This window comes from Strix uralensis, chromosome Z, assembly GCF_047716275.1.
Source record: "Strix uralensis isolate ZFMK-TIS-50842 chromosome Z, bStrUra1, whole genome shotgun sequence".
NCBI classification, from domain to species: Eukaryota; Metazoa; Chordata; class Aves; order Strigiformes; family Strigidae; genus Strix; species Strix uralensis.
The window spans coordinates 48,869,480-48,891,889 of NC_134012.1; the positions used below are offsets into that span (position 1 = coordinate 48,869,480).

Below are 22,410 nucleotides of genomic sequence, written 5' to 3' on the forward strand. Positions count from 1 at the left end.
ATCCAGACAGGCCCTGGGCCCTCTGGAGTCCTCCCGGAGTGATCCCAGGGCCCTCTGGAGCCCCCCTGAGCATCCTGCCTGGAGCCCCCCAAGCCCATCCCCGGGCCCCCCAGAGCTCCCCCCCGGCCCCACTCACCACAGCAGCTGGGTTGCTGGGTCCTGATGCTGCTTGCCGTCTCCTCCTCCTCCCTGATCGCCTCCTCCTCCTCCTTACGGATCACCTCCTCCTCCTCCTCACTGATCGCCGCCTCCTCCTCCTCCTCATTACACGCCACCTCCTCACTACTCTCCTCCTCCTCCTCAAATGATTGCCGCTGCCCTGCCACTGCTGGTCGCATCCCGGGCGCTACTAGCACACAGCGGGGGCAGGGCTTCGCTCGGCCAATGGCAGCAGTGCTGCCCTGGTTGCTAGGAAACCGGGCAGGGGTGGGGCTTCGCTCAGCCAATAGCAGCAGTGCTGCTGCCCAGGTTGCTAGGAGCCGGATGGGGGCGGGGCTTTGCTCGGCCAATGGCGGCAGTGCTGCCTAGCTTGCTTTCTGTCTTTGCTGACTGAAGAATCGCAGTGATGGACAAGGAGCCTGCTGAGGTCCTGACCAGACCGACCCTGACAAAGCCTGGCACTGCCACACAGTGAGAGAGCTGTAAACGTCATTCACAGGAAAAGCTGTGGGGAAAGTCACGAATCATCTCCCATTCTGCAAGTCAAATTCTTGACTGTTTTCTCACTACTGCTGATTTAACTGTAAATTACTTCAAAATAACACTTAAAATTCTTAACTTTTCACACTAGTAATTTCTTCGTGCCGTAAGAGAAGCACTGTGCTGAGAAGGCACTATGAACATACCGCAATATCTACATATATGCATTTTGTCTTCCCTTAGATGAAGTTATTTCATAATTTGAAACCTTAGCAGAAGGATTTTTGCTTTTATCCTGATCAGACATTTAAGTGCCAGCCCCCTGCTACAGCTGCAGCAGAAGTATTCAAGCTGTTTCAGCACCAAATTAAACTTTCACTTTCCACTTGGCCGTTATTTTTTCCTTCCTCTTAATTTTTATATTTAAACAAACAGTTTAAGTTTTTGCTTACTTGGGGAAAACCAGTGCTATCATTCTCCTGTTATGATAAGCTACTGATCTGAAGGGCAGAAGGATGAGACCCCCACGAAGTTATTTAGAAGAGTGGGAAGAATTTGAGAGTCATATGTTGGATGTTCTTTGGCTGTCCAAAACTGAGGAGGGGGAAGAAGACCTACAGGGAGCTCAAGGGAAGCACAAGAGAGCATCTGGGAGCCAGCAGCGTGATGGGGGCATGAGACAGCGCTGCACTGCCATGTGTCAGGCACAGTGTTTTCAGGAACTGCAGAGGAGAGTTAATGCCACTGACGAGAGCACAGCTCGTCTGACGTGGTAGCCCTGCTGGTCCTTCACGCACCGGAAAGATGAACTGCGACAAGTGAAGGAAGCAAGGCACGAATTAAGCTCCAACTTTATTTGGATACACGATCCCTTTTATCTCCTTCCACATTAATATGTATATGTATCATCATCTAATTGGTGATATCTAAGAAGCAGCATTATAATATCTCGGCCCCCTCGGCCCCCCTGCGGTTTTCGCATTCCGTTCAAAATCCTCCCTTCTCTGGCTCCTTGCCTTAAAAGTTGTTTACCACTTTGTCAAGGTCGCTCCGTCCTTGTCCTACCCTCTTATGTTCTAACTTATGTCAAGTGAGGCCTAACATATGCTAAATGCGGCCTAGTCATGCTAAATGTCAGTGGTCAAGTCGTCTAAGGAGCCATGTCCCTGTTCCTTAAGCCATTCCCCAACAATGAACTGTCCCTGGAAGAACTGGCGAGGAGAGCTGCGGGGATCGCTGGGACATGGGAGATGGACATGCGTGCTGACGTCAGGAGTGCGGGATTTGCTTGGGCCAGAAAAGCAAGTGGGAGAAGAGTGAGGTGACTGCTGTAAATGCAGAAGAGGGAAATAACACTTAGGGAGAACAGTTACTAACGCTGAGGGGTGTGGGCACCTGAAAAAATGTGACTGCCTGACCCTGAGTAACTTTAAGTTGCAAACTGGAAGAAAACTTCTTAATGCTTAGAAGATTTGGGTTCTGCAAGAGTCTTCCAAGGGAAATAAAGAAAGGAGGAAGCAACCAGCCAAGCCCTGACTGCTCACTATGGAGCTCAGTCACCTTTTGGTGGGCCTGGAGATCTCTTCCAGTCTCTCCTTCCTCCAAATTAACTGCCTCTGCGGGCATTGCCTTTCAAGATACATGTTCCCTCTTCACTTTTTAATTGCTCTGATGTCTTCTTGTTTGAAACACTGAACTGTTGCTGATCAAGTATTTTGATGGCAAAAAGTGCTATGCTGACAGGATCGTTTCACTTATGAGTTGTGCTTAGGTACCAACTCAGATAATGTGGTTTCATATAGCAAGAATTACACTTTTTAACCAGTTAACAAGCACGGGAAGGACTTTACCATGTTTGAACTCCTCTCCCATTACTGCTGGCGTTGATGCAGATCGCTTGTGTGCAGAGTTCTGCTGTGGAGAGCCTGGGGCAAGGATCCCCATTACACGGTACCGGTCTGAGGCGTTCATCTCGGATGTTAAAACAGTTGTGCTTAGCATCAGTTTAGGTTAGAAGAAAGTTTAAAGGCTTCTGAATTCAATGTTTACACACCCTAGGGTCCTATAGTGGTGTATTAAGATAGTGTCTTTGGGTTGTGTCAGCAATACAGGATTTGGCCATTCCCTATACAAGAAAAGCCAGTAACTGTCCATCTAAAACTCTGCCATATAATTCAGGGTAGGACTGAATGTTGTCAATGTAAATCTTATATGAAGAACTACCTCTAGAAATGTTACTGCTTCTTTCTGCAAATTAAAATAAACAATAGCTCTTACCATTTTGGAAAAAAAAAAGAAGAACTTGTTCACAGGAGCAGTAGACAAAGCATTTGGACAGAGTGGACATGTGCTTGTTACCAGCATTGCCCAGGAAACCCCACCAAGAAATCCCAGCAGGTTGCAGTAAATGCCATGTCCTAGAGCAGATACACTGGAGTTAGCCTGCAGTCTTTCAATACCCAAGGATACTCCTTCAGATTTGCAGCACCAACTTCACAATCTATAGAATACTCAGTGCACTTCAGCCTCAAAGTCAGTTGTTATTGCAGTGCAATGAGGTCAAAACTGTTGGTCCTTAACCGTGATGAGAAAAAGAATCATTACCACACCACTTCCCAAAATACCGCTACTCTGAAATTTGCCTACACTGCTACAGCTACTGCTTCACTCCAACTTCCCTTAAGACAAAATTTCTGCCATTCTTCTAGCACTTGCTCTAGCCACATGCACAAACAATACTTTCTTATTCCTTATGGATCAAGCTTTTATACTTAACTTGGCTTTTTTACCATCTGTAGTCAGGTTCCTGATAAGCAGTAAAGCACCTTGTCTTGTAGGCACTCCCCTCCTCTCCTCACTCTACTCCCATTAAAAACCACACTCACTCTACCCCATGGACAGACCTTGAATCTAAACTAAAAAACAGGTTTTTGTCTGAAAACTGTCATTTAAATGGCTATCCATGGCTGAAGTACTTCTAAAGGTCTTATTTCTTAAGCATGAGGTGCCTCTGAAAAGCTTAAAGATTACAAACAATCACCTTACTCACGTTTTGCCCACAGTTTAATCGCACGGAGCGTGAGCCGGAAGTTCTCCTCATTTGGCACTAGATGTAGCATTTCATCGGTAACTCTAAGAAAAAAGTTGAAGGACAGAAGTTCCTAGTAACAGGTACAGGTCTGTTTTATGCTACGCTGGATCAATAGCTTACAGTTTATCGTTCAAATCTATGAAAACAAGTTTGGATTATTCGCTTTGTAGTATGTTTATAGATTACACATAACATTCAGTATCCCTCCAGGTAACTGGAGCCCTCAACAGCTTTGTCACAGTTTATAGATTATCGCCAACCATTTTTAACAAGGCCTTTCTAGAGGATTCCAAAAGCCAGGTTTCTTTCGACAGCCAGGAACAATTAAACTTATTAAATTAAAATTAAATTAAATAAAAACAATTAAGTTAGGCTTAAATATCTTTATTTTTTCCTATGAACTACCACACATTTTTCTCTATCAAGTGCTCCACCTATTCACCTGAAGCAGTCTCTGTGGCAAACTGGAACAATGCACACACCCTTATCCAAGAAACATGAAATACAGGTCTATCTAAACACACAGCTCCTTGAAACATCTACATTTAAGCCCACTCACCACCTCCTCAGATCTCAAGTACACAGGAGATCAGCTTATGCCCCTTGTACAGAAACTGGAGTTGTGTCATGTGCATTCTAGACAACTTCAGTAACACTTTCTTCTTAAAGATGTGTAAATATGCTCACCATTTAAGCTCAGTATACATCCAGGCTTCTCAGCAGCCAGTCATCTCTGAGATCAAGATTATCAGAAACAGTTTGCACAGATGGTCTTGCAAACACCAGATCAATCTTAAGAGGAAAAAAAGTGCCAACCGTTAGTTAGAATGCTGCACTGTTTGTGAACAGCACACCAGTGGGGGACAGTTAGTCAAGTCTAGAAAGAGGGGTTAACATTTGCATTTAGAACTATGTGACTATAGATACATCTCCCAAGAGACTTATTTGCCAAAAAACTCAAGAAAATTGCTAGAAGTTCCATATTTTATTTACAAAACCCTTCATTTACAAAACCCCCTTTCTAAGCTAGGGAAAGGAAGGGGTTTTTAAGTTGAAAAAGATTACTCTGAACTTAGAATTTCCATTAAAAGGGAACTTAAAATTAATCATAAAATTAAGACGTAAGTTCAACCACCTCAGCTGTACTTCAGCAAAGGAGAGAGCATTTTCTCTATTCAGTAAGCCCTTTTGATCCTGAAGCATCTGGTTCATAGCACAGTCTGAGGCAAGGAAGTTATTCTGTGAATGTCTGCACCAGACAAAGGCCACAAGAAGGTCACGGAACAAGTGACTTCATGAGAGTGGTACCAAGCAGTGACTTGCTTAGGTACTACAGCACGCAGGTCTCCATTCACCGTGTAAGAGGCAGTCAAGATACAGGGATTCCTGCAGCTGACAAACCCAGGCAGGAGTCACGAGTACCTTCACTTGCCATTTCCCAGATTGTCTCATGACCACTTCACTTCTGATTTGCAACAAAGCATTTAGTCTGCTGACAGGATTCACACAGTGAACTACCCCATACCCATCCCTCTGTAGAAAGCCAGCTTGTCAGCGCTGGGAGAAGTCAGCAAGGACCCTGCCTCTGCTCCCACTCTGCACATTCCCTAGCAGATAAGTGCCGTTCCAGCAGGCTCCCCCACTCTAAGCACAGGGCAGAAAGGGGTGTCTCTAATGTCCCCCCACCTGCCAAACTCCCTGGGGGCTTATTTTCCTATAAGCTCCCATTTTACTGCAGCGTCTTCTCCTGGGATCGGCTGTGGTCAGGCCGTTTAATTACAGTTTCCTGAATACACTCTAAGGTACCAATAACCTTGTAAAACAGCATGGTCGCAGCTCCCTGGAGAAGTTCTCCTGTTCCAAAGGAAGAAAAAAAGCAAAACGCTTACCTCAAAGCCATCAAACTCAAACTTGACAACTGGTACAGACGCATCTTCAACTGCCTGTAAAGGAGCGGATGACTGTGTAAGAAAACATTTTTTGCTACTTTCATGTTCTTCCTAAACTGTGATAAACTACAGAATTCACATTGCTAAATTTGTAAGTTACAATCAGTATGGCACTAGTACGGTCTAATACTGGCTTTAAAAATTTCCTTAGCCAGGAGATTCAGAGGCTGATCCTGTGTTGTAATGAACCAGCAGTGCACAACGAGCCATCAGTGTCAGTGCTGGTAAGGCACTTACCTTGGCAGTGAGGAAGAAAAGTAAGAGATTTCTGTTGCTATCTTACCACTGGTTAACATCCAGAGAAATAGAAAAAGTTCTGTCCACATCTGACAGTGCGCACTAGTCTTCCTTATTTTGATTTTCTGCCGTGCCTGAGGGGCTGTCAGATACCTTATGGGACAGTTTTCAGTGCTGCAGACCCCTTGTCAGAACTGTGCCACAGCCCACTGAGAGTCTGTTCTCAGGGGACAGTCATCCCAGCAAAGGCTCATTCGCTGTGCACATGAAGTCTTTCCAAATGTCTGCACGAGGAAGACCAGGCTAAGAGGAACGCTTCTCAGGAGCTCAGTGTCACAGGCGAGGTGCGCAATACATCACCCGGCGGTGATTTTACAAAGCAGTCTGCACGTTCACAGCGCAGCCCCTACTCACTTGATGTCAAGCTGACAGCGTGTGTCCCTTCTGCAACGTCTCGGGCTGAGTGGCCAGAGAGGAACAGGACCAGGGGAGAATGAACTAGAGGTTCTAAAGTGCATCCAGAGGGACACCACGGCGAAGGCGCTGACAGAAGCCTTTCCACATCACCTTCAACTGCCTTAGCTTTCAGGCTGCCCCTTCCTCTTCCTGCCCCTTACTAGACCTAAGATTAAGGCAAGGCTCCTAGGGACAACCTTGTTTTCTGATACAGCTGACCCATTCTCAAACCAGAGGCAGGGGAGAAGTGTACCACAAAGATTCTTATGTGATGTACAGTCACTGTGGAAAAGAACCGAAAGCTTGACTTCTCATGCTGCAGGACAGTATTTTAGAAGGTACTCAGAAACAACTGCTTTTTAAATTTTGGCTTGTAAGACATCCACTACCAATATGAGTCTTTAACATGAATATTCTTTTTGTAGAAGTTGCACAATTATCAATGAGAGAGCTCAGTCGCTCTTAGATTCTTTATTTCCTCCTGATGTTTTAGTTTTTCAAAGAATCTGATCTTTCTACATGTCTAGGAGCAACAGAAACAGCATCTCTGTCAGCACCTGCAAAGAGACTCCATTTCTTGTTATTGTTGGAAGTCACTTTCAAACATTAGAACTATCACCAGACAATTAAAGTTCCACCTTTCGTGTGTACTCCAAGACAGTAAGATCCAAATGTAAATATTTTGCCACCAACATTCGTTACTGTTGAAGGGGGAAGATTCTGTGGGTAGAAGAGAAAGAATTTACTTTAGAGTATAAGATACACGTTGATCTATGTGCAGCTTCAGGCAGCATAGAAGTTTTTTAGAAAGACTACAGCCTCCATAAACCATGTCTTCTCACTCCCCTACTGAGTTGTTAGTCTAATAGACTGCTACTGTTTTTCTGAAGTGAGTGCTTGCAACTCAAAAAAAAAAAAAAAAAAGAAAAAAAGAGATGAGTAATGTAGAAGTCCTTTCACTAATTTACAGAAATTAAGACCTATTATTAGTCTTCCCCACAGCAGACACAGATAAATTAACACGATCTAAGAGATATATATAAAGGGCAAGTCCAGTGTAATCATTTCAAATTAGATTGGGGGCTGGAGGCTGTTTGAGGCAAGATTAGTGCCATTGACCATCTATCTCACCCCACAATACCTTGTTTCAGCTTTGTTAACTGCTGCAAGTCAACTGATAGAGCCACTTCACACATCTATTCAGTGCCCCAAACACTTCAAGATCTTGATCTGAAGTATCTTTAATTCCTTATTTCAATGGCAGTTACTACAGTTCTACTCAATACTTAAGAAGAAAAGTTAGAAGTTGAACTTCAACATAAATCCTAGTAGTATGGCCTTTGAAAGAAAAAGGCTTCAGCTGTTTTGATAAGAACATATAAAAAAGTCCTTACCTTGCTCTCACCAAGTTCTGAAATCCATTCGTTCACAAAGTTATTCAGTTTACCAAGAAGAACCAGCCTGTACAGAAAACTCATGTTAAGTTTGCCCTAAAAACCCAAGAGGTTAACAAATTTGACAGTCATGTTATACCTGTGATTCAGTTCTCCCCCATCTTTCAATACCCCAGATGGCTTCATTGCTTCAACTATCTTCTGAGTATGGATGCAATCCATCTCCTTAGGAGGAGCCAAGCTAATCAGAGAAGTAATTCCACAGTGCTTTTGAGGCTGGTTCTGCAGCTTAGAATGGCTGTGGGAGAAAACAAAATACTGAAAACTTCACAAAAGAAAAAAAGAAACAAACACCACCTTCCTGGAAAACATCCTTCAGTTTACAGGTTTCCAAATCAATGTCTGTTCTTTTACCCAGCATTAATATAAATGAGAAAAAAATTGTTCTGCTTATGATTTTTAGATAACTTGACCTAATTTAAAAGTCACAACTACTTTTTCAAGAATATTTGTGAATATAAGAAAAGATCTAAGTTGCTACCATCTTAATAGAACTTATTTGCATTGCTCTGGACAGTTAGAACTGATCACCAGGAAATGAAAAGGTTTGAAATCCACTAAGGGTGACACTACACACAGCAGAACTTTTGGACACATTTCAGTTTCGTATCAGTTTTCATTTAAGGATATTCCCATCAGCTTCCTGCTAACATTAAACAAGACCATTTAACACTGGCTTCTTTTAGTTAAATGTATTTGCTGTGCTTCTGATTCTGGAAGGGCATTGTAGTTGATTGTAGAGGAAGGAGATATAACAAAGTGATCTGTTAAAGAGCTGATGCAGTAAATTCAGCATTGCCTTGTTTTTGTTTATGGAAGAGTATGAATGGAAATATCAAACAATCTGCACCTAATTTTGCTAGGAGAGCCTCATGCACTTAACACAGTGTTCAGTTTTTAGAGTTCAGAGGCTTAGCTGTACATACATCTGTTTAGTCTAAACCCAAGAGATGTACGTCAGCATATAAAGCAGCACAAGTTAAGCTCTGTATGCAGAGGGTGCTCAAACCTGGCTTAGCCAGCTCACTGCCCAGTTAGGCTGAGCAGGACACCAGGCACCTGGGTTTGGAGCCCCCAGAACTCCAATTACAGCAAGGCATAATTTGTGCCTCCAACCCTCCGCTTGCCCTGCGTGTTTAAGACTTATTTGCAATCAGAAGCAGCACAGGACTGATATGGCAGGACAACATTAAATTAAAGGCAGCATTTGCACAGAACCCTTGCTTTAGAAAGGGAAAAATGGAGAAGAAAACCACAGTTTGCAATACCAGCTGAAATCAGGACAGAGAAAGGAGCGGGACAGGAGGGAAGCACTGTACTGAATGGATCAAGGGTCTCTACAGAAACACCAGTAGCAAAAGGGGGAGATGCATTAAAAGGTCTGTACAACTCATCACGCTTGTCAGAGTCCACATCCAGACCCTAAGGCTAAAGGGATTAATGATGCCATTATTCAAACTGGCTCTTTTTCCACTTCACAGCCAGTCAGCCTCAAATATTAGATGGGTTAGTCAGAGAACCATAGAATGGTTTGGGTTGGAAGGGACCTTAAAGATCATCCAGTCCCAACCCCCCCTGCCCTGGGCAGGGACACCTTCCACTAGCCCAGGTTGCCCAAAGCCCCGTCCAGCCTGGCCTTGAACCCTTCCAGGGAGGGGGCAGCCACAGCTTCTCTGGGCAACCTGTGCCAGGGCCTCACCACCTGCACAGGGAAGAATTTCCTCCTGATAGCTAATCAAATTCTACCTTCTGTCAGTTTAAACCGTTACCCCTCATCCTATCACTACACCCCTGATAAAGAGTCACTCACAGGAGCCCCTGCCCCGCTACCACACACCCCCCCGATGCAATACAGCTGTGAAGGGTTTTAAAATCCATACAAGCTGTTGATTCTTGGTTTGTTGATCAAAGATCTGCTGGCAGAAGAAACATTTCAAAGCAATCTCTTGCTTCAGCTTCGATGAAGAATTATGCTTCAACCATACAAATGAACTAAGAGGAAGGGCAATACAACCCATTTTCTCTGCAAACCTTAGCAAAGCCCAACTCTGACCCCATCTGCACGTTTTTACAGTGGAACCTTACTCTTCCACCCAAAGAAAGTGACTATAGAAATTAGTGCAGGAGAACCACTGGGATTGCCCCAGGCATCATGAAAACAAGGAGCCTGCAACAGAATTCACCGAGGAGACAGACAGGAACTGCCAGACGGCAGCCAGACTGCTACTGAAAAAACATTATTCCAGACAAAACATGCAGAAGGCCAAAGGTCAGTGTCAACAGTGAGTACGAGCCAGCACTGCACAGTCACCAGCTCTGCCCTGAACGACTCCAGGGCAGCGATAAACAAGCCCACGGAATCAAATGCAGCCTGACCTACAAACTAAAGATTGCTCATCGGTGTCACCGCACGGGCAGAGCAGGTACTGGGGAAGAACATTTGTGTGACCACCCCTCGATTTACTGCTGCAGGGTCAGGATACACCGGCTGGAAGGGGGAAAGGACATGAACTTCACTTTGCTTGGACAGCCCAGCAAAACCGACCCAGCAGTTCAGCCACTTTTAGAAGCCTTTTCAGCATCCATTTCCAACTGTCAACCTTCACTTATCAGGAAAAAACTGGGGGTTTTGAATGAGACCTGACAAACTTATCCCTCGCACAGTAACCTGATTAGGAACACTCAGAGAAAGCCACATCGCCCCCATTTCAGCTGGATATGCACCCTCATCCCAGTGTGGAGCCTCAGCCAGCAGCAGCCCGCAGCCAGCCAGGCCGCTGGGAGGGGGCCGGGACACCCCAGCGCAGAGCCCTGCTAGCACAGAGCCGCCCCCAGAACCGCCCCAAACCAGGGGCTACGACCCCCGGGCTGAGCCCCAGAGCCTCTAGCCACTCGCGCTCCCTGCCTGCCCCTGGTAGAGGCCGGGCAGTTCTGGAGAGGAGCTTTCCCGGGCGGGGGGCAGGTTCGCCCCTCACGGGGCTGCGCGGGAAAAGCCCCTCGGGCAGACACGCTGCCCCCCGCCCCTCTCCTTCAGGGCGCGGACCCGCAGCTGCCGGCGGCGGCGGCGGCGGTGGCTGGCGGCAGCAGCAGCGGCGGCGGCTTCCCCCCCCCATCGGGACTGACGGGCCGCGCTCGCCGGACCGGCAGGGCCGGGGCCGGGGCCGGGGCCGGTCGCGGAACGGGCTGAGGCGCGCCCGTGCCGGGCGGGTGTTCCTGCGGCCCGAGCCGGAGGGTGCCGGAGGGAGGGGGCGGACAGGTGAGGCAGGGACGCCGCGGGGGAGGCTCGTCCGACCCTCAGCGCCTCGCCGAGATGCGTCCGGCCGTTCCCGCCGCCCGCCATCCCGCTCGGCAGCTGCGGGAATCGCTCCTCGGGCGGCCGCTGCCCCGCCGGGGCCTCGGCGCGGGGAGCCCGGCGCTGAGGGAGCCCTTGCAGCGGGGCCCACCGGGGAGGGGCCGGCGTGTCCCGCCAGAGGTGGCCCCGCCAGCGGCCCTGTTCCTGCTCCAGCCGGGGGATGTTTGAGCTCCCCACAGCTTATTGCCGTCTGGCATTTTGGGCCACAGAGTCCGTCACAAAAGCTACCGAAAGTCTTCCCTGAGGCTACTCTGCACCGCGGCGTTCAGATGGCAGTGCCCCGCTGACAGCCCAGCCTGCAGAAAGGTTCAGGTAAAAAAAAAAAAAAAAAGATTTCTGGAGAAGGGATAGTTCTGAAGTGCTATGAGAGCAATAGTTCAATAGTGTTTCTGCTCTTTTGCTCGAGTTTATGAATTCTAGTTTCTGGTATTTTTCTGAAGATACTTGAGAGTGTCTGGAAGGACAGAACTGAGGAGACAGATTGGGTTGGCTACTCTGTCAGTAATGTATTTTCATAGAAAACAAGGTTCTTCTGTTTTTTGCCAGCTATTTACGTAAAATTCTTTCTAAGATGTGACTGTTGCATTCCACCTACATCGTTTCCACAGTATTATGTGTAGCAGTGATTAAAAACTATTATGTTTCAGAGTGTGTAGAATTTGGGAAGTTTGTTTCAAGGTAATGCTTTCCTCTGCTGTGGGTATTCTATTAACTTTAAAACAGTTCTGTGTAGTGCCTGGGTTATAGAAATGCCCAATAACCAATTAAATATTGTTAGTTGGGGCTCTTTTTTTGGTGTGCATATGTGTTATCCAGATAGCATACTGAAAAAGTGAAATCTGTGTTCTTAGAGTCCTATAGGGTGGGGGGGGTGTTTTGGGTTTGTTTGCTTAGCTTTGTAAATTGCTGGTATGTCTAAAGGAATAAATATTCTCTGTAATATAAATGAGGTGACACCTGAGTACTTTTAGTCTGTTAGAGGGTGTCACTGTTTTTATGGAGATGCGCTTTATAAATATAAATACACAGGCTGTGTGTTTTCATATGTTATAGTCTGTGCATCTTGTATTTTAATCTTGTCTGTAGACTTAACGGTAGGGTGATGTGTTTTAGAAAACACTTCTGGGAGAGCATGTGTTTGATAAACTTCTAAAATTCAACAGTCTAAATGCTTATTCTTGGCTAAAAGAAGTTGTTTATGTACTTTCTATAGATTTTTGCTGTCCTTGTTTCTTACCCCTTTTCAGCTGCTGCCCCTGTATTCCACAGGGGATATTTGCTTGTAAATGCCTGTCCCTTTTCAGTAGAAGGGGGCAATCTTGTCCTATTTTTCCCCCCTTAGCAACTCTTCTTGTCTATTCAAAGCAGGCTACCGAGCTTTCTGCTCAGTGCACAATTCCTGTGGGTTGTTTAGGCTAATCTTTTACATTTAAGTCTTTGCTGTGTCAAGTTTTGGCTGGATAAGTCAGTTCAGGTGTCTGATCATGTAGCTCTGTGGTCAGAAATATTGACCCAAGGGAAGAAGAAAGAACATGTTGTGAGGAGAGAGGAGGAGGAGATGGTTTCTTTCAATATCCCCAAGGTAAATCCTGAACCTTATACAGATCAGATCCTTCTCGCTTACTTAAACTGTCTTTTCATAGGTACTTCTGTGGCAATTAAACCGGTCTAACCCAGGCTGAGGTGATTTTTCTCCTTTCGCTCAGAGTCTGTGCTGAATTGGTGTTGAGCTAGAGCTGTTTCCTGACTGTTGGAATATGTGCAGGCCCCTGAACACTGCTGGGGGTGCAGGGGAGAAGCAGAGCCACAGCTGTGGAGTGGAGAGGTGGATGACAGACAGCGGTCTGGATTTAGGCTGGTTTACAGTGTACCCAAGAACTTGCATCCTTTTCCAGTATATTGGTTTAAGAAAGTTTTATAATCTCTCTCTACAGTTTCTCTGCTTTTCTTCTCCTTCTGTGATTCTGTGCAGCTGGGTGTGCGTGTCTGCCTGTCGTAGCTGTACACAGGCACCCGTAACCGCAGAGTTGAATGGGAATTCTAGTGAAGTACTGAGAATCTCTATATTGGTGAGATAGCTTGGGGGTTTTCTGATGGGGAGAATACAACTATCAGCTTTATAGGATCAGCTCTTACCCATAGAGGGATGCACATTAATATTACCACCGGCAAATATTTTCATGATGCCTGTGTCACAGGCTGAACTCTGTATCTCAGGGGTATGGGGAAGATTATATGCTTAGATCCGGGCTTTAACGCCTGTCCCATCTTTCAGCTGACCTTCTGGCACTGTTGGTTGTGTTTAAGAGATAGTTCTTTTACTAAGTGGGGTGTCTCTGAGGGGCTGATATTTATGAGGGAGTGTGTTGCTGGAGTCATACAACAATGCTAACAATAAGCAATGTGCCTGTGTGAGTGGAAAGTGTGATACTTTAGTCTGTCATTTTCTTACCTTGTAGCTTTTTCTCAGATGAATTATGTGTTGCAAGCCATTAAAAAGAAAAACTTCATCCAGAAGGACTTTTATTGTATTTTATTTGGCAAAGTGCTTCATGACTCTTGTTAGAATGTTAGGATATTAAAATGTAATGATTAAAGGAGATGATTAAACTTTAAGCAGATTTTTGAAGGCAGTTCTGAGGAACTTTTTGTATATGCATGAAGTTATGTACCAACTACTGTACCTGAACCTTTCTGCATCAACATACAAAATCTGACTGAAAGGTGAAACTGCTACAGAGAAAATATTGGTGTGATATTCAAATAGTATCCCCAGAACAGAGAAAAATTTATCAAAATTATTTTCTTCAAACTTTGGATTTTTCTTACAAATGTGGAGGACCTTATCTGTGTAATGTACCGTATTTCACTAGAGATTTTTGCCAGCGATAATTTGTATATATGCATGTAGGCCCTGAAGAATATCAGCTAACAATAACATGAAATTCAATACTGGAAAGCTGCGTTTTGTAGCAAATGTTCTCAAGATTTACTGATCTATCGCATTATGTAGGCAGGTATATGGTAAGAGATAACAGTGAACAGTAGAAGGTGGGTTTGCTGAAGACAGATTTCAGATGGGTGGATTTAAACAAATAGTGGTTGAAGGGTTTTTTTTTTAGTTTTTTGTGGTTTTGTTTTTTTCCTTTATCTTTGAATCTCATCAGTCTACTTAAGCGACATAATTCTACAGAATGTTGGTATTGGTACTCTAACAAGCTACTCAGAAATGTGAATGCATAAACCATTCATATTTTCAGTTGGTCCAGACTGTTGCTGCTGAAGCACTAAGCTTGCCTTGGCAGGTGTGACTCTGGCACTCTGGTGTTGCTCTGTGTCTTTCTCGGCTGGCTTGCTGCTGATGGCTCTTAGCTCCTGGTGCTGCCAGTTGTAGTGGGCTCCTGGCTTCCCTGCAGTCACCTGGTAGGATTTCAACTGGCCACTGTATGCTGAGCCAGCAAAACAGTACCTCTGCTCTGCTGCTTTCCCAGGGAAGTCTGGAATGCTTGTGCCCCTTAATGGGAAATGAGTCACAGCTCATCACCGGGACACCACCACAAAAAGACTAGAGAGAAACTTGCACTGGCTTGTAGGGCACATGCAGTATCATCAGGAGGTGGACAGGTTTCACTTCAAATTGAAGCTAAGGTTAATTATGGCTTTATAATACCATACTAATTATATGTACTGATAATAATTGTAATTACCAGCTTCTAAAACAGGTCAGTTAATGGGAACTAACTGCAGGCTTGCTGAAGCAGCACTAATCTGGCTGCTCTCAATGAAGTGTGTCTCTGATCAGCTCATTCTCTCTCGTCAGGCTGAAAACCAGACCCAGGATATGAGTGCTTAGTCTACAATCATGTTGATTTTGCTTTAGGTTTGTCTTTAGCTGTTGGAGATTAATGAATCAAAATGCTGTTTGAATTTACAACCAGTTGTAATCACTTGGCAGTGTTATTTCTAGCTGTTCTCTACTTGGCTTACCTGAGCCCATCAGCTGAAGGACTCTGCTATTGTGCCCTGTGGGAGTGGGGTACAGCCTTCAACGTCTAGGAACTAGTGAGATGATAGCAGGGGGTGTTGAAGCCTTTTTTGCTTTTCCACTGTGTAAGCACTGTGCTGTGTATTTGTTGCAACCATGTCCAAATCCACCACTGGCCTTTCCTCTTCCCTCATTTTGGCCCACATCACAATCTTCTCTGACCTTAGAAGAGGGGCCTCCTTTGATTCCACCAGCAGCCATCAGACACAGCGACAGTATGTTGGAGATATTCACTGATGTGGAAGTGCAGACAGGACCTTAGATGCTTGATAGCTGAGCGCAAGCAAAGGGTCTGCTTAGCAAGCTCTGTGTGTGCTGGCGTTTGGATAAGCAGCTGGCGTATGGATCGCAGGTTTCTTCAATATCTTGGGGTTTCACTTGAAGGGGAAAGCTAAGGTGGTAGTTTGAGTGTCCCTCTGAAGTGTCTGCATCTCCTATAGACAGCCCTGATATTTTTGGTTCTGTAAAGATTTGATTTGAACTCTGGTCCCTCCAGAGGTATTACACACATAAAATTCTTTGCCACTGCAGTTTACCATTAAGGTGCTTCCTTTTGGGGAAGAAAGTTGAGTGGAAAGTGCACTTGTTCTAGAGAAACAATCTTAAACTAGAAGAACAGTGATCTCTGCTAGCTAACACCTGAAGAAAGAAAAAACCTTTTGTGGTAGGTGTTGGGTTGCCCAAATTCAATGGGATATGCCTCCTGTAGTTTTTCTGTTTGTGTTTTTTGGTTTTGTGGTTTGTTTTTTTTTTTTTAATTTTACAATACTACCTTCATTTTATAGGTAATATTATAGGAAGTGCTGAAGAGGTATAACTTGTTAATGTTTAAAAAGGGTTTTCTCTGACCTGAATGGAAGTTTCTACAGATAAATGTGTTGTATCTTTGTTTATGAATAGCTTTAAATAGAGAGCAGAAACACTTATTCTTCTCTTGATAGAGAAAGAGAATTAACCTGTTTAATCTTTGTGTTGTTCTTTAGTTTATTTTGGGTGGGGGTGGGGACCCAACTCCTTGGACAGCTGATGTTGTGTAGCACTGGTATTTGTTCTAGTTCCATTATGGCTCAAGCATGGCTGTGAGACTGGTTTTGGGCATTAAAGCCTGATCCTAATACCCCCGATGCACTGTCTCTTATCATGCTGAGGAGTCTTTGCCATTAATTCATTCATTTAGTGCAGAGATCGCATCTAGTTCTGATGGCTTGCAGGGAAGCTCTAAAGAGAGGAATGGATACTGATAATTGCTGAAACACCTCAATTCTGTGTGAGAACTTGGAGAAATGTTCGTACCCATTAGCTCTGTAGTAAGACCTTGCTGAAGTTTTTTCTTGCCTTTTTCCATGATAGCCTGATGTTCAACTTCATGTGGAAACTTAACATTTGTCAAAAAGTAGTCAATTTGAATTGTAAACTTGAGCCCATGGCAGGGAACTCTCAGCTGGCCAGCTTCATCTAGCTGGTCTCCTGTGCTTGAGGAGGCAGAGGCTCAGCCCTTTAGCTGGCAAGGCTCTAGGGAGGTTGTGTAGGTGTGCTTGTTTTAACCTGTTCTTGATAGGGCCCATTGTTTGGGGGGAAACAAAAAATAACATCAAACAAATAATAAATAATTCTGCTCTAACGTAAAACACAAGTAAATTATATTGAGCCTTTTAATAATTGCTCCTGTGATGGCAGTGTGGCTAGGCAGTGCATCCAGACATGGGTAAGCGTTGTCTGGGTGGAGCTGTGCTCTTGTGGAGACCTGCTGGTCCTGGAGCTGACCAAGGATAAGGCTGTTGGTTCTGCTGCTGTTTGTTCACAGTCACTATTTTCCCATAGTCTGTTCCCATAGTCCTTACACTGAAATGGGGAGGGAGAAATTGAAAGATGAAGACACTCTCCTGATGTTCTCTGTATGCTTGCTTCCATTCTGGGCTTCCCATCTGCTATTTGTGTGTTTGTGCTGTTCTTCCTCGGTAATTATGAAGGGGCAACTCACGGGGCTTACATGAACTGTATTACAGAATGATGAAGGGGATGAGAGCTTTGAAAGTCATAGTGTGGCATAAACAGTGGTTTGGCTTTTCCACTGCATTTATACCTCCAAATTTAGAGGAAAAAAAATACTAAAAATTAACTAAAGCCTACCACTATATTCTTCTGAAGCAAAAATGTAATTTAGAGTAGTTGGAGAGGAGCTGAAAAAGAAGAGTACAGTCATACCCAGGTCTCATCTTCTTTTAGAGAGAGCTTTGTGATTTTGGCACCCGTACCCAGCCCGGGGCATTGTTCATGGGGCTTCTTTGTTGTAGTTGATAAAGTAAATCATAAATAATTGTTCTTTTCTGTTTGATTGGTTGCCCAGTCAGGGAATTGGCATGTGCAAGGTAAGCAAGGAAGTAATGCTGACTTTATCATAAACAAGTCTTTTTTTTAAAAAAAACAAAAAAGCTAACTGAAAAAGAAGAGAAGATGAAGCATAGGAGAATGACAAGTAATGGGCTGAAAAGTTTGGAAAAGATGAGCAGCGTTACAGAACAAAGTTATTACAATTCTGTAGTTTATGTGTGTATCCTTTAGGACTTCTTGCCTATCAGTGTTTGTACGTGTGGTTATGCAGAGTCAATCGCTTTTGCCATGATGACTGGCAGGCAAATGTATGGGACAGAATCAACATCCCATACCAATGTGAAAGTGCTTCCAATGATGTTAAAAATGTTCTTACACATCTATGATGTATTCTCTCAGATACAGGTAAAACTTGAGTGAGAGAATAGAAAGCAAGAGAGAGAGAGGAACAAAAATGAACAGTGGGAAAGACGAGCGTGGTGTTCATGCAACTGCTTGTAAATAAGGCAGTTCAGGGGCTGCCTGCAGGAATATACGGCCTGGGATGGGTGTTCTAGGGTGTGGGGAAACACTGACAGGTTTTGAGTGGCTGAATACAGGGTTTATTCTCAGGTACATCAAGTCTACTAAAATACAAAGGATTTCCAGGTGATATAAATGAACTTACTCCATTTTTTTTTAAGTTTTCTTTATGCTGTGAGAAAAGAAGAGAATGGCAATTGTGCAAATAAGCCCCCAGTCTGTGGGAGCTCACAGCTGTATATCTAGCAGACACATTTATGTCTTTATTGTACTTTCACCCACCTGGTTCCTCTTAAATAATGTGTATTTGGTCTTTTTCTATTAATAAATTTCATTTTAGTCTGAAAGATCTTCCTTCTTTTGCTTGCTGTCTGCAGCAATGTAATGAAAGGGAGGTGTTCAGAGGGAAGACTGCTGTGAAGATTTCAGATGTACTGTGTATACTGTTTTCTGAGATGGTTGAAAATTGATGCAGTAGGAAGTTGTTGCCAGAGAAGTTTTCCATCTTTGAAGCGCTCTGTTTTCCCTGAGGAGCTCTTGTTTAATCAGTGATAACTAGATATGGTAACCCCTTTCTGGGATGGCTCAGTCCACTCTTCAAAGAGAAGTTTCTAGGTGGTGTTCTTTGCTATTTTGTGCAGGAATATTTAATTATTTCAGATATTTAGGAAATAATACTACTTTGTGCAACGTTGCTTTTAATTATGCTCTCATTTGCCAAACTTGAATATTTTATCCTAGTGTGAAACCAGGGACAAGCGTGACCCCAAAAAGTCATTCTTTAATGCTTAGTGTTACATGATTTGCTGTATCACCTGAGCAAATGACCAGCACTTAAAGAGATGAAAGAGTTACACAGCTAAAATCATACACATCTTGAGAAATAAAAGAATTCTGGTCACTTCAACATGGCCATGAAAATAGTGTGACATTTTAAGATAGCTGAAAACTGGGTGGGGAAAAAAAAATGTTCAGTTACAACCATTGAGGGGAAGTGGAGGGCAGAATGGTGGTCTTTGTGTGCCTGTGAATTTGCCAGGTAGTCCCCATAAGTGCAAGTATGCTTTTTGTTAAACTGCTGGTTCCTTCCCTTGAGGAATGACCAGCAGGTTCTTAATGTTTCTGGGGACTGTTGTGTAATGTACATGGATAGTGACACTGAATACGCTCTACAGTCTGGAGAAATACAGTTGGTTGCAGTGATCCTAGAAAGCAGTGGGTACTGTTAAGCAGAACTTTTTGTTCATGAATCATCATCTTAACAGTTGAGTTAGGGTTTGGTGATTGGTGTACTGTATCCATGTCACTTCAGTGTGATGCTGCTGAGATGCAGATTCTAGTATAAATTTTGGGCTCCAGAGGCTTATGCAGGGCTTTCTAGTGGGCATGAGGTCTTTCTCCATGTGCCATGCTGTATCAAGTGGGCTCTGCTGTGACACTCTACCTTCTCTAACCTAACTTCTGCTGCATGTGGTCCTCCTGGCTATGCCATGTCTTTCGAGGTCACCTGCCTGAGGAGCACAGTAAGAGAAGAGCTCAGCTCTGAAGCTCAGGGCTGCGATCTTCTAGCAGCAAAACTACAGTGGTCTTGCTGCTGTGAGAATTGTCCTCGATGTGGCATCCACATGTGTGCAACACTATCTATGAATTGTCTGCTTTTGCTTTAGGGTTTCTTTCAATGCCCACAATTTCTTGAGGCAAAAAACAGGAAGTAAAATTAATTTTCTGAGGCGTAAATAATGTGTTTAGGTGTTCAGATGTTTCTGTGGTATGTGATCTGCAGCCCTAGTTAGTCATGCCTGCAGGAAGAAGCTACTGGCCAAATACTTGGTTCCTAACTGTGCTGTGCAAATCTTGTTATCATGTAACGGTCTGAGGTAGAATGTCGCTGCTGAGTGAAGGTCTCTCTGAAAGGCTGGATCTAAAGTGATAACATAGACACAGATCTGGAACTGTTACTCTGCAGCTCAGTGAATTGGTGTTTATTTTTACTCATGTAGAAGTCTTCTGTGTAATTCACTAAGCAAGAGACTAATGTGTAGGCTGCCTTACCTCTTTCCTGGGACTAACTTTATAGATGGATTTTATTTTTTTTTTAAACTATATATGAATTCATTCCATTTCTCCTTTTATGTACCCTGTCAATGAAGCACATAGGAAGATAAAAGTATTAATTGCCTTCAACAACTTAGATGGAGAATAAGTAGGTTTTCATATTGCTAGTTTCATACTGTACTGTAGTGAACAGCCCTTAAGGGCCCCCCCAGGGTGAAGTCCAGAACTTGAAAAAGATTAGAAAATAAATCTCAGCGCTGTTCAGCCTTTACCTCCAGCCGTGCAGCTTTCCAAAAAGCATACAGTAGACTTTCAGTCTAGTGAATATTTCTTGGCTGAACAGATAAAAGCCTTCAGTTTCCTGGCAGAGGACAGAGCACAGAAAATGCTGGTTGCACAGTCACTAGTGGACTCCCTTTAATGCTGGCTAGATGATTGTGAGAACTTTTAAAATAGCGATAGGGAGAATCTAATTTCAGTGAAGCAGAGTTCATTCTTGGTAAAGGGATTTCCTGCACCCAGGTCACTGTAACTGTAGAAACCCCTACCTTTTCTAATCTTTGATGGAAAGGGAGAACAGGTTTTTCTGAGTTCTTGGTGAATCCCCGAGCTGATAGTGAATGCTTAACACGTTGAATGCAGGGGGAAAGAGGCTCTTTGGAACTTGCTTCCAGTAAAGCAGCATTCTCTAAATCAGAGTAACATCCTCACTGAGCCGCTTAATAATGAAAACGGTGGTCAGAGGAGTGTGGCGGTGAATGTCCTTGGAGGTGGGAGAAAAAGGCTGAAGCAATGTAAATTAATTTTCTCAATCTTTTGTAAAGTGATTATTATCTCTGATCACAGCCTGCTCTTAGGAAATTGTAAACAGAATCAAGTGTACTTCTTTTGCACTGCCAAAAGAAGAAAACAAAACTTTTGGTAATACTAAACAGGAGTGGAAACGATACAGACCAACTGTTATGTAGGCAACTAAAACTGTGCATAATACAACACAGATGAAAGGCTACTTTAGAACTAGAGCTTTACTGTAAAAGATAAGTGTTGGGTGAAAGTCACTAGGAGAGTGAGCATGCTACTTCAATGTGAACAGGATTTGATATGGAGCCAAGTTCAGACTGAAGTGGTACATGTTGAACCTCAACTAGTTCTTCAAGTTCTGCTAGAAAACTTGTTGCTGCTCTTTTTGCTTTTCCTTCCCATTTGACAACAGCTAAGATGGAGCAGTAGGAAAGATTTCTTTGAAGGTGCTTTTGGTTTTTGATGTGAGGGGATCTTTGTTTATTTTGGAACACTCACTCCACAGAGGGGTAACACGCAATGTGCTTCCAAATGTTTGTGAAGGAATTTAGGGAGTAAAACACATTTTGCCAATATCCATGTGGGCTAAGTCACATCACACTAAAATAAATGATGAGTGATAAAGCACAAGGTGTTCAGTGTGACCATTCACAAATAGCCTATTCAATGTCGTGCTTTACAAACACTGAGTTTCCCATTCTTCCTGTTGCTAACTTTATAGATCTTGTCACTGAAAACCTATGAACTAGATTCTCAGCTGGTGAAAACCTGTGTATGTAATCAAACTTGCACAGTTTAGTTGTAGCCACCTCAAGTACCTCTATAGTGCTGTGAAGACTGTAACTTTTTAAGTAGTAAGGTGTCTGCCAGTAGTGAATGCCACTAATGCAATGCATGAAAACTTAGTTTGCAAGCAGTATTGCTCTAGAAGGGCGATTCCTCCCTCCCTGCTTCATGGAAAAGGGGAGAGTGTAAGGTGAATATAGTCTAAAATTTCTCAAGGAGCTGCATGGGTAGTTAAACACACAATGGCTCTTTTATGTAAGACAATTTAGCTTTAATAGGAGGTATGTGGCTAAATACCCATGCAGCTCTTTGAAAATATGGTAGCTGGATTGCGACAAGCAAGAGTGACCATAATAAGTGCTTTAAACCCAGTAACTCAGTGCTGTCAGAGGAAGCTTATCTGATGATCCGAAACCTGAAATCAGCCCAAATATTTTTCACTTTCTCATGCAGTACTCTTTCATGAGAGACTTTTTTTTTTTTCTTCCCCCCCAGGAGTATACAGCAGGATTTTATGGTGTTCTTTGAAAGCTGTAAGTTAACTTTGTGTGTGTGTGGCTTCAATTTTTTTTTTTTTTAAACTTCCTTATTTGGTCAGGTAAGAACTCTTCTAGGTTTGACCTGAGATTTGTCCCTGGGCTGTAATTTCAGCCATCATCCTATGCTGCTTGCTTAACATTTGTACTTTTTTG

General features: G+C 43.7%; 1 pseudogene; it reads right to left on the reverse strand.

The window, feature by feature from the left end:
- Window positions 1-1,428: 1,428 nt before the first annotated feature.
- LOC141938258 (poly(A) polymerase gamma-like) lies at window positions 1,429-10,334 on the reverse strand (annotated as a pseudogene).
- Between the last annotated feature and the right edge of the window lie 12,076 nt (window positions 10,335-22,410).